Here is a 22,029-nt window from a genome sequence, read left to right on the forward strand (position 1 = left end):
ACCACCCACCAACAAAAAAAAAACACAAACAAAAACAAACAAAGAAAACCTAATCAGACAGCTGGGTTATTTAAGCAGATGGAGAAAAAATAAACCATGATAATACGATAAAAGAAGCTCATGTATTCAGGTAATCCCATATGGATAAAGTGATAATTCTTCCAAAATATTGCCTATAGTTTTAAGTACCAGGAAAAGGGATAACACAGGGATAAAGTGAAAGATATCTGAAAATTATCTAGAGGATTAGTGAAGACAGGCAGGGTAGGGTTACACACAGAACATGGAATCTGATGATGCTGATGGATTTAACAGAACTGCACGTGGAGGCAGAAATGGTGCAGGGAAAACTCAGTGCAGCACATATATTTGTGTGTGTATGTGTGTATCCTGCCCAAAAATACCTGTCCAGAATTATATGTAAATAAATTTATATGGAAATAAAGTAAAACCAGATTTCAAATATGCTCGTACATTTAATAAAAAAGTGACAGCTTTTAAGAATGCCAAGTGTGTAGAGAAATAGCCTTTTGAGATGTGAGTAAGCACGTGAAAACCCAAAGAGGTTTTGATAAATATTTTCCCCCATAAAATCACATAATTCAAAGAATCTGCACAGTGTGCAAATACAGAAACACTTCAATAAGGTAATACCATTTTAATGTACCAATAAACTAAACAGAAAAAAGTCTTTTATCAGCCAGTAATACAACAGTGACTGACAAAACACCTCACAGGCCCCATCAGTGACCTCCCCTGTTTGTTCCTGGACCAGTTGTCTTCCCAAATAAACAGACCTCACATTCCAAGCCCAGCCATAAGGAACTTTGTTAATTAACTTAATACCTAGCTGAGGGTTGAACAGTTCAGAGTTCCTGGCGCAGGCCAAGCCATCTCTCTGTGTGACAACGCACACGTCAGCAAAGCATCCGACAGCTCTAATTGTTTTTCTGCCTGTCAACACCCAAAGTATTATCTCCATTTAGCAAGCCAGCAAGTGCATTTTTTCCCCCCAGTCAGCACACGATGTACAATGTCTTGTGTTCAGTGCTGACCAGGTTTGGTCATCTGTTTTCCTACCATCCATCTTTAAAAAAGAACGGACTAAAGAGGGGCACCATGTAATAATGGAATATTTGCTGACACTTCCGAGTTTGAAAATAACGTTCACCAAAGCTGCAAATGATCCAAACAAAGTGTCTTTGAAACAGTTCAGGCTCAGGGGAAACATTCCCTGTTCGTTTCTTACAGGACAAATAATTTTAATAGACGAAATAGGGATGAAGAACCAATAGAAGCCTGTGGTAAAACAACACACAGGGCTGAATTAAAGGAGTGTGTGAATAAAAGGGCTGCCCAGGGAGGTGGTGGAGTCACCATCCCTGGAGGTGTTTAAGGAAAGGCTGGACTCAGTGCTCTGGTCTAGTTGACATGGTAGTGTTTGCTCAAAGGTTGGACTCTGATCTTGGAGGTCTTTTCCAATCTCAATGACTCTGTGATTCCATGTGCCCCACAAGTGCCCACGGGATTCTTTTGGGGACCTGTCACTAGGAACGCACATATCCAAAGTGGAAGATCTATGTGCTGAAATCACCTTATAACTTCTAAGCAAAACTCGCCTACAATACATTAAAAAAAAAGAAAAATAAATCTAGGACTGTTTTGGTTTCTAGACCATCCATTAGAAGTTTACAGAGAGGTCTGAAAACCAAAAAACCTTCTGGCAGTGTGCCTATCTCTGCTTCCCAATTATAGCTCTGTAACATCCCCTTATTGGCATTTGGTTTTCCTTCATATGTATTCAGTTCTTTATTTGCTGACAGTTAACTTGCATATCAGTAATAGTCTATTTGTCTTTCCACTGAGGGCCACTCTGACAGCCCCAAATATATTTTTTGACCTGAAGTCTCTGTCCAGAATGCACATGGTGCTTTAACATGACAGGAGGCAAAGTAATCCTTACCTCCAACACTGTACAAATTTCTTTCTGAAGCCAATGGAAGGGGTTGGAGGAAAAATCTCACTGGAGGTTTCTCCATCCCGTAAGTTCAAAACCAGTTCGTTTTATGCACAACTTCTTATTTTAGCAATGACTGGGAATAGGAATGCAAAAGTAATTTACTGAGAAGCACACAAGCCAAAGCACACCTCTGATCACAGCTTTTCCCCAACCTGTCAGTCATCAGCTCCACAGTGACACGTAGTTCTGACTAGAATCACTGCAAATCTGGCATCCCCCAGCTATTTCTTCCCTCTTCTTCCCTTTTTTTTTCCACTACCTTGCCTGAAGCCTCCTCAATTACCATGCATTAAACATTTTCCCTAAATTCCCCTTTCATCCTAATTGGCTGATGGTATCTTACTCTTTCAGATAGTTGTTCAGTTTTCAAGTGTAAAGAAAATCCAACACACTCATATACACACAGACAAATACAAATATATATATATATGGTACTATTTGGCTACCTCTCCACAGCTAGTTTACAAAACAGAGAAAAGGATGAAGCTCCACAGAAGACAGGCAGAACTAAGTATTCTATTTAAGAGAAAAATATTCCAAGCAGATGTTTGCAAAACACCTTCTCGTAAGCATTAAGTCACAAGAAACCCTGAGAGCTAAAATTAAGATGCTGATTTCACCTCATTTCTAGGTTCACACCACCTGAAAGCATCATGTACCTCAAATCAGAGTTAAAATCCTGCTGCACAATTTTGACCAGCCAGTTCAGTAACCTTCTGTAGCCCAACATGGACCCAGCATGTTGTTTAGTGCACTTGAAAGTCAGAGTGCTTTCATTCGTAATTAGCTGTAACCAAACATCATTTGGAGTTTTGGCATCTACCCTTTGTTTTTCTCTCTCTGTGCACTATGGCCAAGTTGTGCTCCTTGTTTTTCCCTATTATGACACAAGGTAGGGCCCTGGACAAACAGGCAGCTTGTTCCACCCAGGCTGGAAGCCATTCATTAATAAGAAGTTAGTCCGTGCTAGTAAGGCTTAGTAAGGTTAGAAAATACCAACCAAACAAGTACAAATAAGCCAGCCCAGCTACCCCAAAAGAGCTTATAAACCATCCAGCAGAGCATGACAGTGCCCTCCCCGTGAAAAGGAACACATTTGGCACGTTTTCCCCACCATAAGAAACCTGGCATAGAGCAAAGCAACATTTTTCCAGATGAAGATGACTGCAAATGCAGAACTGGCTGCTGGAAACCAGCTCACTAGTATTTTCCAAAAAGTCTCCTCCCTTAGAGTGTGGAAGAAGAAATATCCTACAAGACACGCAGCTTCCCACCAGTAAATGGGCAAAGATCTTTCACTGCAGGTTCAAGTCAAAAATATCAAGTGAAGGTCTTCTCTACACAGAATTTTATCAGAAAGGATCAGGGGGTGGTTTTGAAATCAGTGTACAACTTTCTTTGAAAAGCAAGGGTTTACACAGAGGTAGCATCCAATTTTTTGGGGGGGGACTAACACTCGTGCAGTGTTATTGTTTTGCTATTCCAGAAGAACCCTCAGAGATAATGAGCACTGCTTAAAACAAACAAACCAGAGGTCCCACAACCATGAAGATGACAGTGTTGAGAACGAGCTTGAGAGAGACTTAAAGACCAAGGAATTTTCCTCCGTGAGACTGGCCAAAAGATGGTCTAACACATGTCTGTGTGAAACAGGCCAAAATCCAGGTGCCACAAGTGATACCCAAACACACACACAACCTGTGAGAGGACAGGACAGCACTGGTACACAGGTTTGTATAAACCTTACAGTACAGGAGGTTGTTTCTAGCAACTGTGACTACAAGAAATTGTGCCTCTGGATAACCCCAAATCCCCCAGAAGTCCCAAAGTCGCAGTTTCCCAGACAAATTACAAGTTGACTTCCATCCAAGAACCCTCAACTGCCTTGAACAGGAACTCCTGCTTGCTTGGCAGTTTCTCCTGGTGCAATACAGCTAACAATTTGGTGGGAAAAAATGAGGGAAAGAAACATTGTTTTGAAGCAGGGGATGCTACAAGTGGTATTTTGCATAATTACAGAACATCCCTAACCTCTCCTTGAGCAACAAATCTCTCCTTGAGCTACAATCTTTACAGCACAGAAAAAACCAAATTGTCAGTCTCTCTTCTCTTTGCATTGGTGAGAATTAGGCAGAAAGAATTAACTTGTTTTCTTTTGGAGGTGAGGGAGTGATAAGAGGAGGTAAAGCTTTCATCCCGGCTTCTTCTCATCTCTTTCAAAGATACATTTTGTTAATGGCAACTATCCAGTTACCAGTTGAAATAATTCTTCCACCTTGAAAATTGTATTTTTATCTTCAGTGTTTTAATTTTCAGAATGATCTCTGACTTCAGCAAGCATGTTTGTCTTTAGGACATCTCTCTCCTGCACATGATCACAGATTGTGTCTAAAATTCACATGCCTTCATAGAAAACCAAGTTCTGACCCTCTGTCACAAAACACCTATGGATGGCTGGAGTGCTATTGCTCTCAAAACCTCTCAGTCTCTAAGACTCATACCTTGACTGAAGTTTGGAGCCTCAAGGCTTGACCCAACTCTGCTCTAAAACATTTTTCAAATCCCCACAAAAGATTTGAAAGCAAACAAGCCAGCAGGTGAGCCAAGGAAACAGATGGCTTATTAAAGTTCCTTTGTATTTGGTCACTGCTGAGAACATAACCTTGCATTTTTAACAGTAAATTTCACACTCTCGCACTTAAATTAATTCAACAGGAACAACAACTCCAAAATTAACACTCTCCTTTCCCTCAGTTTAGATATAAAAAGCATCTGAACTCCACACAGACTTGAGGTACAAAAACCCAAGGGCATTTTGGAAATGCTGACAGCACTCAAGTCAGAGTTTCAAGGATCTTTGCTTCTAACTAGATTTCAGTCAGAGAGTTTCCAGAGCAGAAGTTTTAAAAGTTAAGAGCATTATATTTAGGATATGTACCAGCAAATCAAAACAATATCAGATGCAGGGCTTCTTTCAGCTCTTGAGATAGGATTTACTTTGATACAAGTCTGAATTCGATTCAAGCAGGTTTAATCACTAAACCTCAACCCTGAATCTGTTTCAGGATTAGGACTGAAGTATCACCTGCAAGTGGGTTTGCATGAAGCACTTCTTTCCCTCACTCTGTATTCCAGCTTCTACGAAACACAACTGTCAATGTGAAACAATCCCATTAGAGATGCTGGAGTGAACAGACCCATCCCAGAAAGGCTCACTGCACATCACTGTTCTATAAAGGGTTGGATCACAGAATCATGGAATGGTTTGGGTTGGAAGGAACCTTAAAGATCATCTCATTCCAACCCCCTGCCATGGGCAGGGACACCTTCCACTAGCCCAGGTTGCTCCAAGCCCCATCGAAACTGACCTTGGACACTTCCAGGGATGGGGCAGCCACAGCTTCTCTGGGTAACCTGTGCCAGGGCCTCACCACGCTCACAGGGAAGAATTTCTCCCCAATATCCACCTAAACCCACTCTCTGTCAGTGTGAAGCTGTTCCCCATGTCTTGTTACTCCAGGCCCTCATAAACAGTCTCTCTCCATCTTGTGGGCTCCCTTCAGGTACTGGAAGGCCACGATTAGGTCACCTTGAAGGTCACCTTCACTTCTCCAGGTTGAACAATCCCAATTCTCCCAGCCTTTCCTCACAGGAGAAGTGCTCCACCCTTCTAATCACCTTGGTGGCCTCCTCTGGACTCGCTCCAACAGGAGAGCTGGATGCAGCACGGCAGAGGTTAAGGCAGCAGCTGGGATGCATTTTGTTCTGTGCCAGAGGAATATCCTTTTCCACATGCAAAGGAGACTGCACAGCATATAAATGCTGAGACAAATAGCTCAAAAAAAAAAAAGTCATGTGCATTAAATAAACATCTCATGATTCATCATCCCAGTCACCAGGCATACATTTACTGCACTGCAATGTCTTCCAAAGCTGTGTAAGTATTTGTTCCTCATTAGTATGAAACATATAGTGCATTTGAGAAAGCAGCTTTATTACACAACACTTTATTAATAAAGAGCAACATTAGGTGCAAGTTACATCTATACATCTCTAATATGGTCTAAATAGCGTGTGGGAGCGAAAGAAAACAAGACAGCAGAGGAGTAAGCAAGCTATTTCATTGTAGGGGAAATATTTATACAAAAGCTACAATACGGACAACTTCAAAGGTGCCTTACACCTTGAGAGGCCCTCACTTCAAAGGAGAGAAAAGAGGTCATTGTCCCAGCTGGCTCCAGGGAAGACACAGCTCCACCCACTCAACTTTTCCCCTCTCCCCTCACCTTTGTCCACAAACACACCCCGCTGAGGGGCTGAAGACACCGGTGTGCAATGCCAATATTTACACTGATGGCAGTAAGATCATCAGCTCTGTTTTGGCAAGAACTGCATTAACCCTTGGTTCTGTAGGGCTGAATCTGCTCTTTACACTTCAGTCAAGCCCACATGCAGCATTTGCCATGTTTTGTCATTCGACCACAGTCCCACTGAGCCTCAGCTGCGAGAGAGAGATGTTCCCTGGACTCAAATGTGAACTGAGGGCACATTTCAGGAAAACACACTAAAAACCCATTATATTTCCCATGTTTTAAGATATGAACCCAAACACACTACCTTCTCCCTCTATATTTTGGGGAACTTTGCACACAAATGAGCCCATGCCTCCACTTCCATGCTTGCACTGAAGGATGCAGGAAATAAAATGCATCTTACAACTGACATATCTACTTGAATTTGCATTAACTGAAGTTTTAAAAGTCAGTTAATCCTATGATTTAAAGCCATGGTATTACCAGACTACCAAAATCTCACTGTAATTAAATGCAATTCCTGAAACAGAAATAAGGTGAGGCACTTTAAACTTAATCAACATAACTGCTTCAAAAAAATTATAATCTCAAAGCTTTATTCAGTGAGCAGCTACATTATTCACTAAACATTACTTAAGAACTTTCAAGTCACTCTCTTGGTAACCTAGAAGAGTCTGCAAGACAGAACAGAGCTTATTTCTACAAGGAGTCTTTAAATTGTTAATTAAGATAAATGAGTGGGGGGGAACCCATCACTTTCTAAAATTTACACTCGGCTATGCTTACTTCTGTATTTCCCCAGGCACAAAAGAACTATAAATAGAGAACAGAAGAAGCAAAGATGGACTCAGCTGGATCACTTAAGTATTTCCCCTCTCTAGACAACTGTGACCTTGGCTAATTTTATTAGAGCAGAATCTGAGGTAATCTTCATGGAATCATAGAATGGTTTGGGTTGGAAGGAATCTTAAAGATCATCTCATTCCAACCCCCTGCCATGGGCAGGGACACCTTCCACTAGCCCAGGTTGCTCAGAGCCCCATCCAACCTGGCCCGGGACACTTCCAGGGATGGGGCAGTCACAGCTTCTCTGTGCCAGGGCCTCATCACCATCACAAGAAGAAGTTTCTTCCATATATCCAATCTAAATTTGCCCTCTTTCACTTTGAAATTCTCACAATTTTCAGTTTGAATTGCCACAGTCCTGCTTTCAGTGGCAGTGCTAGAACCAGCTCCAAGATAAGTCTACATATCTTTGGCCACACTTCCTCAAAATGGATGTGGAAGTGAATACCCCCAGGTGGTGTGTGCTTAGGTTCTCTATTCAGCTTATAATTTCAGGGAAACTTATGAACTTCACATTTTCTAAACCACTAATTCTCTTCAAGTTTGGCTAAAACTCACCTAAGAGGTCCAAAACTCACTGGGAGGAGCGAGAAGCGTAGAGATGAGCAACATCCCCTTGAAAGTCCCACAGCCATCACAGAATTCAGAGAATGACCCAGCAAAGAGCTCTTCAGGAAAAACAGGATTCTATGCCAGAAGTTTGACAGCAATTAAACAGAAGTCACAGTCTGCTATGCCAATGGAAAATGGATGTCAGGTCAAATTCAACACAGCAAGGGGGGGGAAAAAGGCTTTCATTTACCTGTTCCTACTTTCTTTCTCTGTTGCAACAATTTTTAAACCAGCATGACTTTCAACTTATTGATTCCCCTCTGTGTTTCCAGACAGCATCTACATTTTGTTCCTTTCTGAGACACAGCCACTCATTACTGGCCATGCAGTTCCAGCCTTTCATCTCTACTCTTAACGAATACATCTTCTTCCTCACTGCACCCTCAGCCACCTCATCCAGAACAATAACCCCAGGACAGATTTCTGGAGTCAGCAGACCTGCCAAAAGCAGAGAGCACAAAGCAGCCCTCCCCCTTCTCTAGTACATCATATGTGATCCACTTATTTTCCTTCAGGAAGTCCTTCCTCACTCATCTCTGCCCCTCTTGTTTCACGTGCATTTTCCCAAGTGAACTCCTGACACTTTATGGTTCATTTGCAAAAGTCACCTCAGACACACCATAGAGGAGAAACTCAGGTTAAATCTCACTGTTCTCCTTCAAATTCTCCCTTTTAACCTACTTCTGCAGAGTGCCTACACAAACCCAATGGATCAACAGGTAGCATAGTGTGACCTTACTGCTTCTCATGCTCATTGAGCTTACTCTACTCATCTCCACGTGCCCTAAACACCTTGGACAGGGCATCCCTTTTTTGGGGGGGGTTCTGTTGCCTTTTAGGGAGGCCAAGACAAACACAGTTGTGATGTAAAGAGCTGGAAAGTACCCAGAAGATGGGCGAATTAATCAAGCCTTTTGGAAGTAAGCTTGTCCCTCCAGAAGGAATTTTATCATCATTCCTCTTATCACGATGGATCTTCACCAAATGTTTCTGAACTTATGAGATATGTGGGATGTCAGACACTGGTACTGAAGAAAACACAGACTGGAGAGCCACCAGCAGCAGTGAATGAGTTAATAGGCAGGGTTAATGATTTAGAGCTAAGTGAGGGATCTTAATAAAAGGAGCCTGGTTTTCTTTTCTTTTAAATGAGAAGTGGTTGCTGGGATTTCTAGTCTTTATTGATGTGCAGCTATGGAAGTGTACAATCCCAGGTAACATTAGGAGAGCAGAATGGCTTATTAAGCACAGTTACCTACCAAGCAATCCAAACCCCGGAAAGAACTCAAGGGGAGGCACCCACAGAAAGTTTGTGCTGATCATAAGCTAGTGAGCAAATAAAGATTAAAATTACCAAAAAATAAAGCATTCATGAGCCCAGACATCCAAAACACGACATCTAAACTTAAAAAAACAAACAAACAAAAAAACCAACCAAAAAAAAAAAAACACACACACAAAAAAACCCAACCCCCCGACACACAGTTACACAAGTACCAGAAAAGAGAATTAAGGTTTGGTTGGCTGGGCTTTTTCTAATGAGCAAATTGTAAAGCCACATTAAACATCCATGTCCAAATTGCCCATGTGCTTCTAAGTGTCTTTATCAAAAAGATGGAATCCATTCCACTGAAGAAGGTATTAGGCATTAGCAATCCTGGGGAACAGTTCAACAGTCTGTGTCTTGGGCACCTTTAGCACAGAGTGCAATAGAGTTTTACGTTATATGAATATAAAGCAGGTCTATATTAAAAAAGGAGAGTAAAAACCCCAGAACCATTCGAGTCCTTTGGACATCTGTGTTGTTGAAGAGGTGACACTAAAGGCCTATAGTTTCAATAGCAGCTACTTTAAGATTATTCATGTAGCACATGTTCCTGTGTGTTTCAAATGTTCAAGGGGCTTTAATTTCCAGAAAGTGCTGAGGCCTCAGGCCCTGCAACTTCAATCGTGTCAAACACCTCAGATGGAGTGGCCCAAAACAGATGTACTCCAGTGACTCAAAATTTTGATCTCATTTGCTAAAGATCCCCATCTTCTGGGGTGTTTTCTTTGCTTCAGTTTTTCGCTGTATGCCTTCATTTTAAGGGCAAACAACTTTTATGTTAATTATTGAGTGAGCTTCAAGTTTTCCAAGGAACCCCTGGCAATTTAGTCACCTAAAGAACCCTCCTCCTTCTTTCTTCTCTCCTCCTCTCAGTCATAGAAACAGTTGTTATGATTAACTTTATAGGAGAGTCCATTATATATTATAGAGGGAATGTCTGCAATAATTTAATGGTTATCTGCTAGAAACCAACCATGGAAAACTGGGCATTGTCACGGGATTTGCAATGGCAGTTCTTTGCATTTCATGATTCTGCTTCTCAAGGTACCCACATCCTTTCAAAACTAGGAGAACTGGATTGCCCAAACCTTTATCATTTTAGAGTGCAATGTTCTTGTGTAAATTGTGCACATAAAGTGGCACTCCTCTGAAGGGAAGGCACTGGAAGAGACACGATTATTTATCATGTTTGTTTTCTTTCCTAATGAGCTCATAAAATAAAGCTTAATTTACAGAGGATGTTGTCCCATAAATTTGAGGGATCCAAATGAACCATAACAGCTACACACTGGTAACTGATAAGAACAAGCTCATCACAATGTTTCAATCACAAACTTTTGATTGGTTTTCCCTTTTTGCTTTTAGAAGCAATTTTATCTTTTGAAAAGATTAAAAAAAAAAAAAAGGAATAAACCTGCTCTCACTGGTAGAAATCTGGTCCCCTGATTAAAGTTCACAGTAAGGTCACTTTTAATGCATTTTTACCATAACCTGAAATTGAGTGCAATTCCCTCCTTGACATACTGACCACCCTAAACTTTGACCTGGAACATCTACCCTCATTGCCTGAGAATTCCTCTGTGTGTTTGCAACCAGCATATTCAAGACTGGACAGCTTGGATTTCTCTGTAAAATGAAATTGTGTTGCACATGGATTGCAAGAAGAACAGCACAACCAAAAACTTCCAGCTCTTATTTTCATTCCCAGCCAATCTCTGCCGGGAGAGGAAGCTTTTTTTTTTTTGCTTTCACTGCAATATCTGCATTCTTTGTAGGTGGTCAAGTCCATTGTCATCCCAGGGGAATAAAGAAAAATTCTATGCATGGAAATTTAGGAGCTTCCAACCCTCTATGTGGGAGTAGTCTGCAAAAGAGAGAGCCTTTAATTAAAAACAACTTTGGAGCTGAAGTCCTGCTTGTTCAACTGTTTTCAGTTCTTCCACTTACAAAAGCTCACTGGGATCCTAGAAATAGGAAGCCAAAATGTTTAGGCTGAACAAAACCTGAGAGCTTTCAATGTTAGTAATACATTTTTTTGCTTTAGTAGTGCTTTAACACCTGGTGTATCCTAAGAAAGCTATTCCTGAAATATTTGCTTTCACAAAGTTAAGGCAGATTCAACTGCAAGATACAGCTATGCTCATGCAAACTCGTGCCTTTTACCAGAAAAATAATAATTAAAAAAAAGGAGAGAAAACAGTATCACTTTATCTGAATTCCACTGCTGGAGTTGGGGTCACACTGTTTCCATGTGGTATATCCTGCACTTTGCTGACAAGCAGCAATCTAATACAAGGATTCTGGAGCCTAAATCAACACCACCGTAATCCACCACCAGCTGAACAGAAACTGCTGTGCTCTGTCAAAACATACTTTTAAGGACAAACATGCTAAGAAAACCTGCAGATCAGACACCAGCCCTGCCCAAGTTCTAATGTTTTCTTCCACATGCCATCAGCTCCCAAATATTACTCCTGCAGAAATGCAAAAGCAAGTGCAGATATGAGTTCTTACCTGCCATCAGAACACATATTCTTCAAAGTGCTCATGCAGCAGTGTATTTATTTAGGATAACAGTGTCAGAACAGATATCTGAGCAGCATGGATTCAGGCTTGAAACCAAATTCCAGCTGATAGTACTTCAGCATCCAGAAATTCAGAAATCTGCATTTAGAAAGCAGTATTTAAGACAACACTGCAGGATGTTTTCTGGAAGCAGCTCTGTAGGGTTACATTCTCTGGTACAGACAGACCAAGAGGAAGACCTCTTCAAGGGCATGCTGGACATGGCTACAACCTTTCTGGGCTTCAGGAGAGGATTTCAACAAAACCTGCAGGGCCAGAGCTCCCTACAGTGCAGCCAAAGGAGAGGGGTAAATATCTGGGGACAGCCACCAAGCATCACGGTGCCCAGGGACAGAGGCACCTGCAAATGCACCTCTCCCTTGTTCAGGCTCTTCAGCCAGGCTGGGTGAAGATGGGGAATGTTCACAGCTCCAAGTCCTCCTCAGGAACTTTAGTACCTAATTCTTCCTTTTGGATTTGCACACCAGACCCAGGGACAAGGAGGAGACCGTGTGTAGCAGCTCAGAACATTTACTCCTGAAATGGGAGAGCAGGGTTCTAGGTCTTTCTTTGTTTGAAGGGCCTCAAACCTCACCTTCTACTTTCAGATAAGTATTATCTTAGCTGATTGCATGTATCATTCCTCTTGTCATGAAGCCAAGAATACCCCCAATGTACATTAGACTGAAAAAAAAAAAAAAGGCAAGAGGGATTTTAGCTCTACAAATCTGGTAATTAAAGGCATTCTTATGGTATGGAAGAATTTTCAGTTTTTAATACTGCTTACAGACTTTGGATTAAAAAAAATCCTTTCACAGAAATGCTTACACAGCCCTGGCAGCAAAGATGGGAACACAGGAGGCTCTCACTGTAGGTTTCCCATGGCACAGGGAGAAAAGTGTGCACCAGGATCTGCAGAACAGCACTGGGTGCGTGGTTAAATTAACTTCCAGAGGGTAAAACACAAAAGCTCTCTTCTTAAACACCCTAAAAGACCAACAGGGACTAACTAAACCCAGGACCAAATGCATATCCCTGCATCAGCTACTCAATAACAGGAAAACAAAGTTAAACCTTCATGAAGCAAACGTCAATCATTTTAGTCTTCTCAAAGGATTAAGCCAAAAGAGGGAAAAAAACCTGAAAACAGACACACCTTCACACTAAATAAACTGAACATATAATTCACTGAGAACCTTTTAGATTTTCTGTATTTTAATATAATGAAATACACCACAGGGACAGCAAGGTTTGAAAAAAGCACTCCAAAGCAATGCAGTGTATCAGTCTCATTCTAGGACATGCTTTGGACAAGTGCTGGATCATCTCAGTCCAATCTCAGAAGTTCTCTCTATCCTAAATTGCTCTGTGATTCTTACTGCCTGTCAGCACATAAGAACAGGTTACTGCAAATACACCAACTGGGAAGTCAAACAGCCAGTGTTTAGCTTACCTGAAGCAACATTTAAGCTGTGGATCAAGTAAGACTGTTCAAATGAATCAGCACCACAAAGTGTTAAAAAGTCTCCACATTTCAGCATCCAGGGAGCAGTGGGATCAGTTAAACTTTCAGTCCTTTTATGCTAAAAGAGAACTATTAGGATTTCTTGCTTCTGCCAACACTCCTTACGATGTTGCAAGATGAGCAGAAATGCAGAGTGTAGTACAATATAATTGGTGGATAATGTTCAGGCTCCACGTTTTTTGTCTCTCTTTTTTTTTTTTTTAACTTCCTTGCAGAGGTCAAGTTGCCCTTCAAGTACTTTATGAAACAGGATTTCACCTTGAAGCCCAACTCGAGTTATCTAATCTATGGTTACTTTTAACCTTGAAGTTGTCTCTGTCAGACAGAAGTGCCAAGGATGACGCCTTGACCCAAACACAATGGTAAAAAAAAAAAAATCACTCATTTTCCCAAATGGAGGAGTCCACCACAGAGCAACATTATTTGTACCCCCGCTGAAAAGACAGCAGATTCCCCCTAAAACATCTGAAATAGTCCAGCATGAGTTTTTCTTAGCATACAACTTATCAGAGCTGCACAAAACTTTAACCTACTTATGTCCTGTGGTGTCAGTGCCACCTCACTGCCAGAACATGTGGGAAGAGACTAAAACTGCACCAGCAAAGGTGTAGACTGAGCTTCAGGCTCCGAGATCCTTAAATTGGCCTCAGGCAATACCTGTGTAGAGACTACAGGAAACCTCTTGCACAGGTCAATCTATAGTCTCAATATTTAGCCAGCACTGGCACTCAAAAATCCCCAAACCCCACACTCCAAATCCCCTGCACGATCCCAAGAGAACATAAAAATCAGCTCACAGGCCATAATGACTCATTACACACAGGTATTCACTCACTGAAGCAAGAGAAAGCTGAAGAAAATGGGAAACACTAAAACACAGTGTAAAGCCTAATTAAAAATAGGAAACCTTAATTCAATTCAAACCCAGTTCTGCACAAATCGCTGCCAATGGAGCTTGTCATGTAAAACTGTCAGACAGGCACAGCCTCTCACTCCATGGAGGAATCCATCCAAGTAGGACAAGTGTCAGGTGTCAGGAGAGAGTACTGAGGCAAAAGTTTTGTTAAATAGAATGTAATGAAAGCCAAACCCAACTGCCAAGGGAACACCACGGCATTCCAGCCCTCCTACCTTAAAACCAGGGAATTCAGCATCACAACCACTTTTCCAAGCTTATCAAGGCATACATGCCCTGCGGTTTTGATACTGAAGGAGAGGTGAGATGGAAGCTTTAGTTTAGTTTTCAGTCTTTAGGAAGAACCAGTGCTACTTGACTTTTATTTTTAAAAAAATAAACTGTCCCCAAAACCCCCACCATCTGATACATTCCTAGAAGCTTTAAAGTGAGTGGATACCATATCCATGTGACCAGTAAGCACTTTATCTCATTATTCCAAAACTTCTGCAAGCTTATAAGTGCAAACTTAGTCCATAAAGCCTTGCTGGCATAGCCAGGAAAAGGACTGTGCTATTATAACATATGCCTTTATACCCATTTTATACCCCTGTAGAAGGGTCTGCTGAGGCTCAAGGGCATATTTTACCATCGCTATATCTGCATATCTCAGATTTTGGGGTTGTTTTTAATATCAGAAGTGATGGATTCAACTCAGAATCTCTGTCTAACACAGCAGACTTCACATGTCGCAGTAAAAAGAATCTAAACCACTTGTGACAGACTATGACATACAGGTCCCTTTCCATGTTATTTTAAAATCTCTATTTTCCTTTACCTGAAAAGCACTTCCATAACATGGAAGTTACAAGCACCGAGACAGTAAAGAGAAGTTGGTGATTTAAGTAATTCTGTAGGTACTTTTGACACATCTCCCAAGAAAGTAAAGGCATTTGAGATTCCACTGTAAAACTGCATTACTACCTGTATTTTCTAGATAAAGTTCTCTCTTCAGTTCAGCCACAGCTTTTGCATCAGCTACATACAGGGCAAGATTTATATCCCCACTTGGAATTGAAAATGGAAAGTTTAATAAGTAACTTGCAGAAAATCTGTATTTTCTTCTATCTCAGACCACACGAGCTGTGAGATGGAAACTGCTGCTACTTACAACTTATTTTTCTAGGGATTCCCCGAATTCTCATTTAATTTTCGTGTTTGTACAGTGAAGAAAATATGAGGTTCTTTAGCTATGAAGATGGCAAAGATTCACCTCTCATCCTTTACCCTCCACTCAAAAAATCTCCCCCCACCAAAAAAACTCAATCCTCTAAAGAAACTTAAGGGTATATTGAAGAGATTGAACCCTCAACTGCACAATACACTCCTGATGTTCTTTTCCTCTGTTTCTCTCTAGTAAAACCACTGTACTTGTTCTACAAAGGTAGTGTTTCAGACACAAAATAAACAAGAAAGAAGGATATTTCTTTTCCTCATCAAATTCTGAAGTAGATTTCAATACCAAGATGTGAAATAGTCTTAAATCTCACCAAAAAGCTTTTATTATAGATGTTCATCAGAAGTTATCAGTACTTCTTCTAGGATTTTTGTGGGATTATTGAATATTACATATAATATTATATATATTTTTTGTGGCATTCCAGCCAACACTTCATGCTTATGTGAAAAAGGTGATAAAAGTAGGTGTAGGAAAGAGGGAATTGCATGTTCTGAATAGTGGGCCAAGATTTATGACTTTTATCTGACAAGGACTCCCACACTGAGTTGTGCTTCCCAATCAATAACTTACACAACCCTCCTGAAAGTCTCTGATAACACTGTGTTTGTCAAAGATGCTTCTCATATGCTCAAATAACCATGTTAAAATGCACATAAAGCATGTAAATACACCCAACAAATTTGAAAAAAAAAAAGGCATTTCTGTCACATTTTAGTTTGAGAGTCTGTACTACCACGTACATTTATTTGTGCCTCCAGCTTGCACTGCCTGTGCATAGGCAAAACCAGGAGCTGAGCTAGAGCTACTTCCATCCAGATTATACTTAGAAATACTTTAAAATGGTAAATAAACTTCAATCATTACAGGACCATCAGCAGAACAACAATTTTCAGCTTCCTGACTATGGGCCTACTTCAGATGCAAGTCTTCTAAACATTTATAAAAGGATTTCACCAGAGACAACAAAATAACCTGTTGGTTTGTGTTACAGAAAGGGCACTAACAGCATTTCCTCTTCAAGTAGGATTACAGCTATCTGACACTGTCTGAGCCTCTCTAAACCAAGATAAAAACATATAGGAAAGCATTATTTCCAGAGGAAAAAAATCCAAACGTATCCACAAATGACCATCACCATACAGTCACTCCTCTCCCATTTACTAAAAAACCCTCTGCTTGAGCAGAGTAATTATTACCTGCTTTCCTTTCTGGATAGACAGGGTTCTAAAAGCATCTCAATAAAATCTAATAACTTTTTCCAGCATGGAGAAGAGGAGTGGGCCATATATACACATGGTAGCTGTGTTTTAGTTAATCTCTTTTTACCTTTTATATGATAAAGGTTGCCAACAAAATTAAGCATCCATTGCCCAAGCATGCTCCAGAACAAGATACCTCCATTTCAACTAACAACAGCAAATTACTGGCAATATATTTTATGATACTAAATTAGTCTAACAACGATGGAGTCTGTACTTTGCAAGTAAAGTTCTTGGACATGGCAAGAGAAGATATAGTGCCAATGTTTCTTGCAAGCTCCTATTTTCCACTTAAACAAGGAGAGAGCCCCAAGCCTAAAGAGGCTGGAACACATGCTTCACTTCGTACATACTGATGGATTCACAGGGAAATTAGGCATGCACATAACACCTCTTGAAAGCAAGGATCTGGCTACAGACACCTTTAAAAACCAGAGCAGTATCACAGGATGGGTCAGGCTGGAAGGGACCACAGTGGGTTATCTGGTCCCACCTCCCTGCTTAAGCTGAGTCATCCCAGAGCACATGGCACAGAATCTCCAGTGAGGGACACTCCACACCCTCTCTGGGCAATCTGTTCAGTGCTTGGTCACTGCACAGCAAAGAAGTTCTTCCTCGTGTCCAGGTGGAACTTCCTGGGCATCAGTTCCTGCCCATGGTCTCTTGTCCCACTGCTGGGCACCCCCGAGCAGAGCCTGGTCCATCCTCTGTCCCCTCCCTGCACACGCTGACACACATGGATGAGGTTCCCTCTCAGTGTCTCCTCTGGAGGCTGAACAGCCCCAGCTCCCTCAGCCTTTCCTCCTCAGGGAGATGCTCCAGGCCCTGAATCATCTCTGCAGCCTCCGCTGGACCCACTCCAGGATCTCCATGTCCCTCCTGTCCTGAGGAGCCCAGGACTGGACACAGCACTCCAGATGTGCCTCACAGGGCTGAGCAGAGGGGCAGGAAAGTGAAATAAAGTTATAACCTCCTAAACTATGTTCTGACTTCAGACTGAGTGCTTGCACTACAAGTACATAGTTTTTCTCAGGGAAATGCCCAAGTGCACAAATGCACAGACCAGTTCCTTGCCAACACCCTGGTTTAAGAGATATTTATCCCCAAAAGCATTAAATGAGTATCTCATATGCCCTAAGAAATTGTGCCAATGAGATGGCTACAGGATTCTGAGGAAAGCCATTCCAGACAATCTCCCATTTCACATGGTGTTCCCTGAACTCCATGAATACCCCAGAGACACGGCCCTCAAGAGGGAAAGCAGCAAACTGTCTCAATGTACTCAGCTGAGGAGATGCAGCTTAGACAATCCTGCAGTCTGGCTGGGGTAGAAATGCCAATTCAAAGGCCCTCTGGCAAGGGAGAGGCTTTGACCTTACTAAGAAGTGTGCTCACCACTGACCTGTTAAGCAAAAATACAATGCAATGAGTTCTGGTAGTCTAACACTTTGCTTCCCTTCCTTCCTAATAATCCAAACTGATGGGGAAGCCTAGGGATGGAACAGGGAGCTGAAGGGGGAAAAGAAAAAAAAAAGGGCTGTGTGTAAAAAAAAAAAAAGCCCCTTAATTTTTAATGCTTGTATTTTGAAAAGGACTTTGCTGGTGAACTGAAAAAGACCACCCTGAAAACAATGATAGTTCTTCATCCAGGACAAAAAGACACACTGAATATTTGATTTTAGAAGGAATCTGAAATCTTAACCTTTTGGTTTTCTTTGAAAGCAGAGGGGCCTTCAGGTTTGGTTTTGGGTTTTTGTTTTTGGTGGGATTTTTTTTGTGAAGAAACAAAGCCTTGCTATATGGAATTCAAAGGGATGCTTTGTCCAAAATGCAATAATCCTGTTCCAGGTGACAGGTGTCAGGCTTGGCCAGCACCGTGACAAGCTGTGTGGTTCTACTGCTTCCTGGAGAAGCTTTAAGACTTCAATTAGAAATCTCCTCAGACCTAGGAAAGGTTATACGAAAGAAACCTGAAATTACTTTTGAAAGTACAAAGACTTCCAGAGTAAAGTAAGACAGGCATTCACATATTTAGTTATGAATGACCTGAATATTAATTTGGAGGTATTTGTGAGTTTTCTGCAGATTTGACAAGTGAGATGCATTTAAATTTGACTTCATTTAGCTGCTATTTTTTCCTCCTCGCTCCAAGATATCAACTACTAAAGCATGTTTCCTTAACAACTAAAACTCAAAAGGTAAACTTTTATTTCTTTAAAGCCTAGAAATTCTGCTTTTTTAACATTGCTTCCTACAAAGGATAGCTGTGCAGTCGCCAGACTTGCCAAACCTTCGTGGAACAAAGAGAAAAGATTATATCAGAATGACATGCCTCCAAAAAGCTGAGTTTCTTTCCGGCCAGAGAAAGAAATGACTAATGTGCATTGCGATTAGTGTGAAAAACAATACTATCTCTGCAGTTGCAGGCTGGGAAAACTACATTTTGATGTTTACACAGCAGTAAATGAAGTGGGAAAACTTTGAGCTACTGTTAGAAGTTGGGTAATAGGCACATTTTTCCTCTCAAATATTTAATGACAGTGAATCATTAATCACCCCTCAGGTGAGGACTTCTACATCTTGCTACTGCGAAGATTAGAATATTGCAGGATTCCCTAGTGATCAATAAATTAATAAAAACCAGACTAAATCAGGTTAACTTTAAATTTAAAGTTACGAGTCCACAGGAAACACATGATCCCATTCTTTTCACCGCTCTACAGAAAACAACAATACAGGAAGCAGAGCAGTGTGAGGATGCAAACTTTGCCAATGCTCAATAAATTAATAGGAAAAAAAAAAAGTCTGAAATGGTTTGCTTGCAACACCCAGGGCTCAGCCAAGGCAACCCATGTCTCAAGAATCAAATATTTTTGAAGCAGAAAAGCCAGGGATTCCTGTCTCTTCACGTAAGTGGCATTTCCACACACCACCCTCCCTGTCATTCATTATCAATAGTTCTGTCCTTCTTTCCAGACATACTGTCTCCACTTACATTCCATTTTCAGTTTGCCCTTGGTTGGCAAGCAAGAGATGAATCTCAACCCTGAAAAACCACTGGTAGAATTTTAATTTGATTTTTTTTAACCATTAGACCAGTATATTTCCTCAGAACCACAGTCACAGAATTCAACTTGAAATGCATTCCAAAACCTTGAAGTACTGGTGCTCCAAATGTAAACAAACCCCTCAGATGTGGATATAAAAATCCAAGTTTTATGTAAGGACAGATTTACATAAGACAAAGCGAGGAAAAAGAAGCCTCACGAGCTTCTTTTCATGAGAAAGCAAGAAGCTACATGTAATAAAAATGTGAACAAGCGAGGAAAAGGAAAGAAACGGATGCACAAGCCATGGAATCTTCGGTTTCAGCTCTGCCATCCCACCAGTCTGAACAAGTGCAACACAGATAGCAAGGAAACAAGAGGTACATTGTGCAGTGTTCAACTCAAGAGAGACAAGAGATGAAAAGTATCTCTTGTAATCCAAAGAATGCAGAAAGAGTCAAGGATCCCAGTGATACCACCGTCAAAGGAATCTTGGTTTTTTCTCCCTGTGCTGACTCAACCCAGACAGTACAAGGTGTGCACACAGTAAGCAAGGGAAGCAATGAAAATGTGAGAGGCAGCACTTTTCCTCTGAGATTATTTCTCACCTCAACCAGAACTCGCTGGCATGTCAGAGAAAAACTCTCCCTGAAGCATAGATCCTTTTAGAAAGCACCCAGGACCTTGTCCCATCTATTAATTTCTTTCAGTAGATACCACCAGTGAAGATGAATCCAATATCACTGTGCAAAAAACCTGAATGCCTCTGAAATGTCTCTCAAAAAACAAGTTTTCTGAACTGTATTTAAGACTTTGTGCAAGTTAATTCAATTTAGAGGGTCATTAGACCTACACCGAGCTTCAAAAAAAAAAAAAAGGTGTATTTTTGTCCACTTCTCATATTTGAAGTTGTGAAAGAAAAGCATTTGCCAAAGTCACTCCTCTGTTCTGAAATCAAGTAGAGACACGACTGAAATTCTAACTTATCAACTGAAAGTTTCATGAAGAAGTGAAAGGGCCTCGAACCACACACTGCAGCCCCCAAAAATCCTTGTGTTCAAAGTCACAGAGACAACTCCAGAGGATCTACAACACCCAAAGGCTGTAAGAGGCAGCATAGTGGACCAAGACCAAGGTGTTTACTGTCATCCACAGGAATTCTCCTCCTCTCTTCAGTCTCCACAGCTTCATGGCAAGGAATTCTGCGGATCTAATTCCTGCAGTATGAAATGACCTGCTTTTGTTTGTTCGTTCTGATCTAGGTTCTGACCAGCTTTATCTGATGTCCACTGGTTCTTGTGCTGCCAGAGTGAACAAAAGTTCTGTTTGCCTTCACCTCGTTCAGCATTTCATAGGCTTCTCTCCCACATTAAGCTGGGTTTTTTTTGGACTGAAAATTCCTAAATTGCTGAATTGCTCACATCTCTCAACTTTACTACCTTCCTCTAAGCATTTTTCAGTTCTACTGCCTTCTCTCCAAGATGAGGGAACCAGGCTGCAAAGACTATCAAAAACATGTAGGAACCACTGATTTATATACATATAATGTTGCTTTTCTTCATCGTTTTATTTATTAACACTGAATAAAAGTGGATTGATCTCTTTTTTTTTTTAAGTACAAAAATCTGACTCCATGATTTCAGGTGGGAAAAAGTGTTTTAATAAACCACACACTACAAGCTGACCCTTTGTCTCATGCCCCAAAACAGATAGCAAAAGAAAGTCATATAATAACAACAAAAGAAATTCATATAATAACAACAAATTAGATTAGTGATGCTTATGATGACAAACCAAATTGCTTTATTCAAAACTCGTAGAGGTAAATAAGTAACTCTCCCCACGTGAGGATGGGCAAGCACCATCCTGATGAATTTTCAGCAGGCACATACCTTCTGTTCTCACACAGTAAAATCATTCAAAGACTGTAACTCACATGACTTGTTTCAAAGTGACAAATAAAGGATTGACACTGCAGTCACCTGGCAGACAGCCACAAACTGGCTCCACTGAAAGGAATTTATTCAAATACAGTCAACAACATATTTTAACGTGGCGGGAGAAAACCTGGCCCAAACACCACTGCATTCCAAATTTCCTGGAGTTACAGGTTAACATATACATACTCTGGCTAAATGCCACATGGGAAAAAGTGAGAGACCAGTGTCTCTATGAATTCTGCACCCTGTTTTAGCCAGCAGGACATTGCTTGTACTATTCCACCACATGGAACCACCACAATCTTTAGCAAGAACATGTTGCTGGTTGCAGGCAGCAATTCCTTCCCTAAAAATGCTTGTTTTAGAAGAAAAATGACCAATTGATGTATATTAAAGAGACACGTAACATGCCTACAATATGAGACTGAAAGTACTCTAAT

General features: G+C 41.0%; 1 protein-coding gene across 3 annotated transcripts in view; it reads right to left on the minus strand.

Annotated features, from left to right (window-relative positions):
• Window positions 1-22,029, minus strand: part of RASSF8 (Ras association domain family member 8) — an 81,803-nt gene that overhangs the window by 22,429 nt on the left and 37,345 nt on the right. The window contains exon 1 of one of the 3 annotated variants that reach the window (XM_027693534.1): window positions 11,633-11,782. The exons of the other annotated variants lie outside the window; for them this stretch is intronic. The gene's annotated coding sequence lies outside the window, so the exon portion shown is untranslated. Of the gene's footprint in view, window positions 1-11,632; window positions 11,783-22,029 lie in introns of those variants that run through there. 3 annotated transcript variants of the gene reach the window in all.

The sequence above is a fragment of the Neopelma chrysocephalum genome, unplaced genomic scaffold (assembly GCF_003984885.1).
Source record: "Neopelma chrysocephalum unplaced genomic scaffold, ASM398488v2 Primary Assembly neopelma1_92, whole genome shotgun sequence".
NCBI lineage: Eukaryota > Metazoa > Chordata > Aves > Passeriformes > Pipridae > Neopelma > Neopelma chrysocephalum.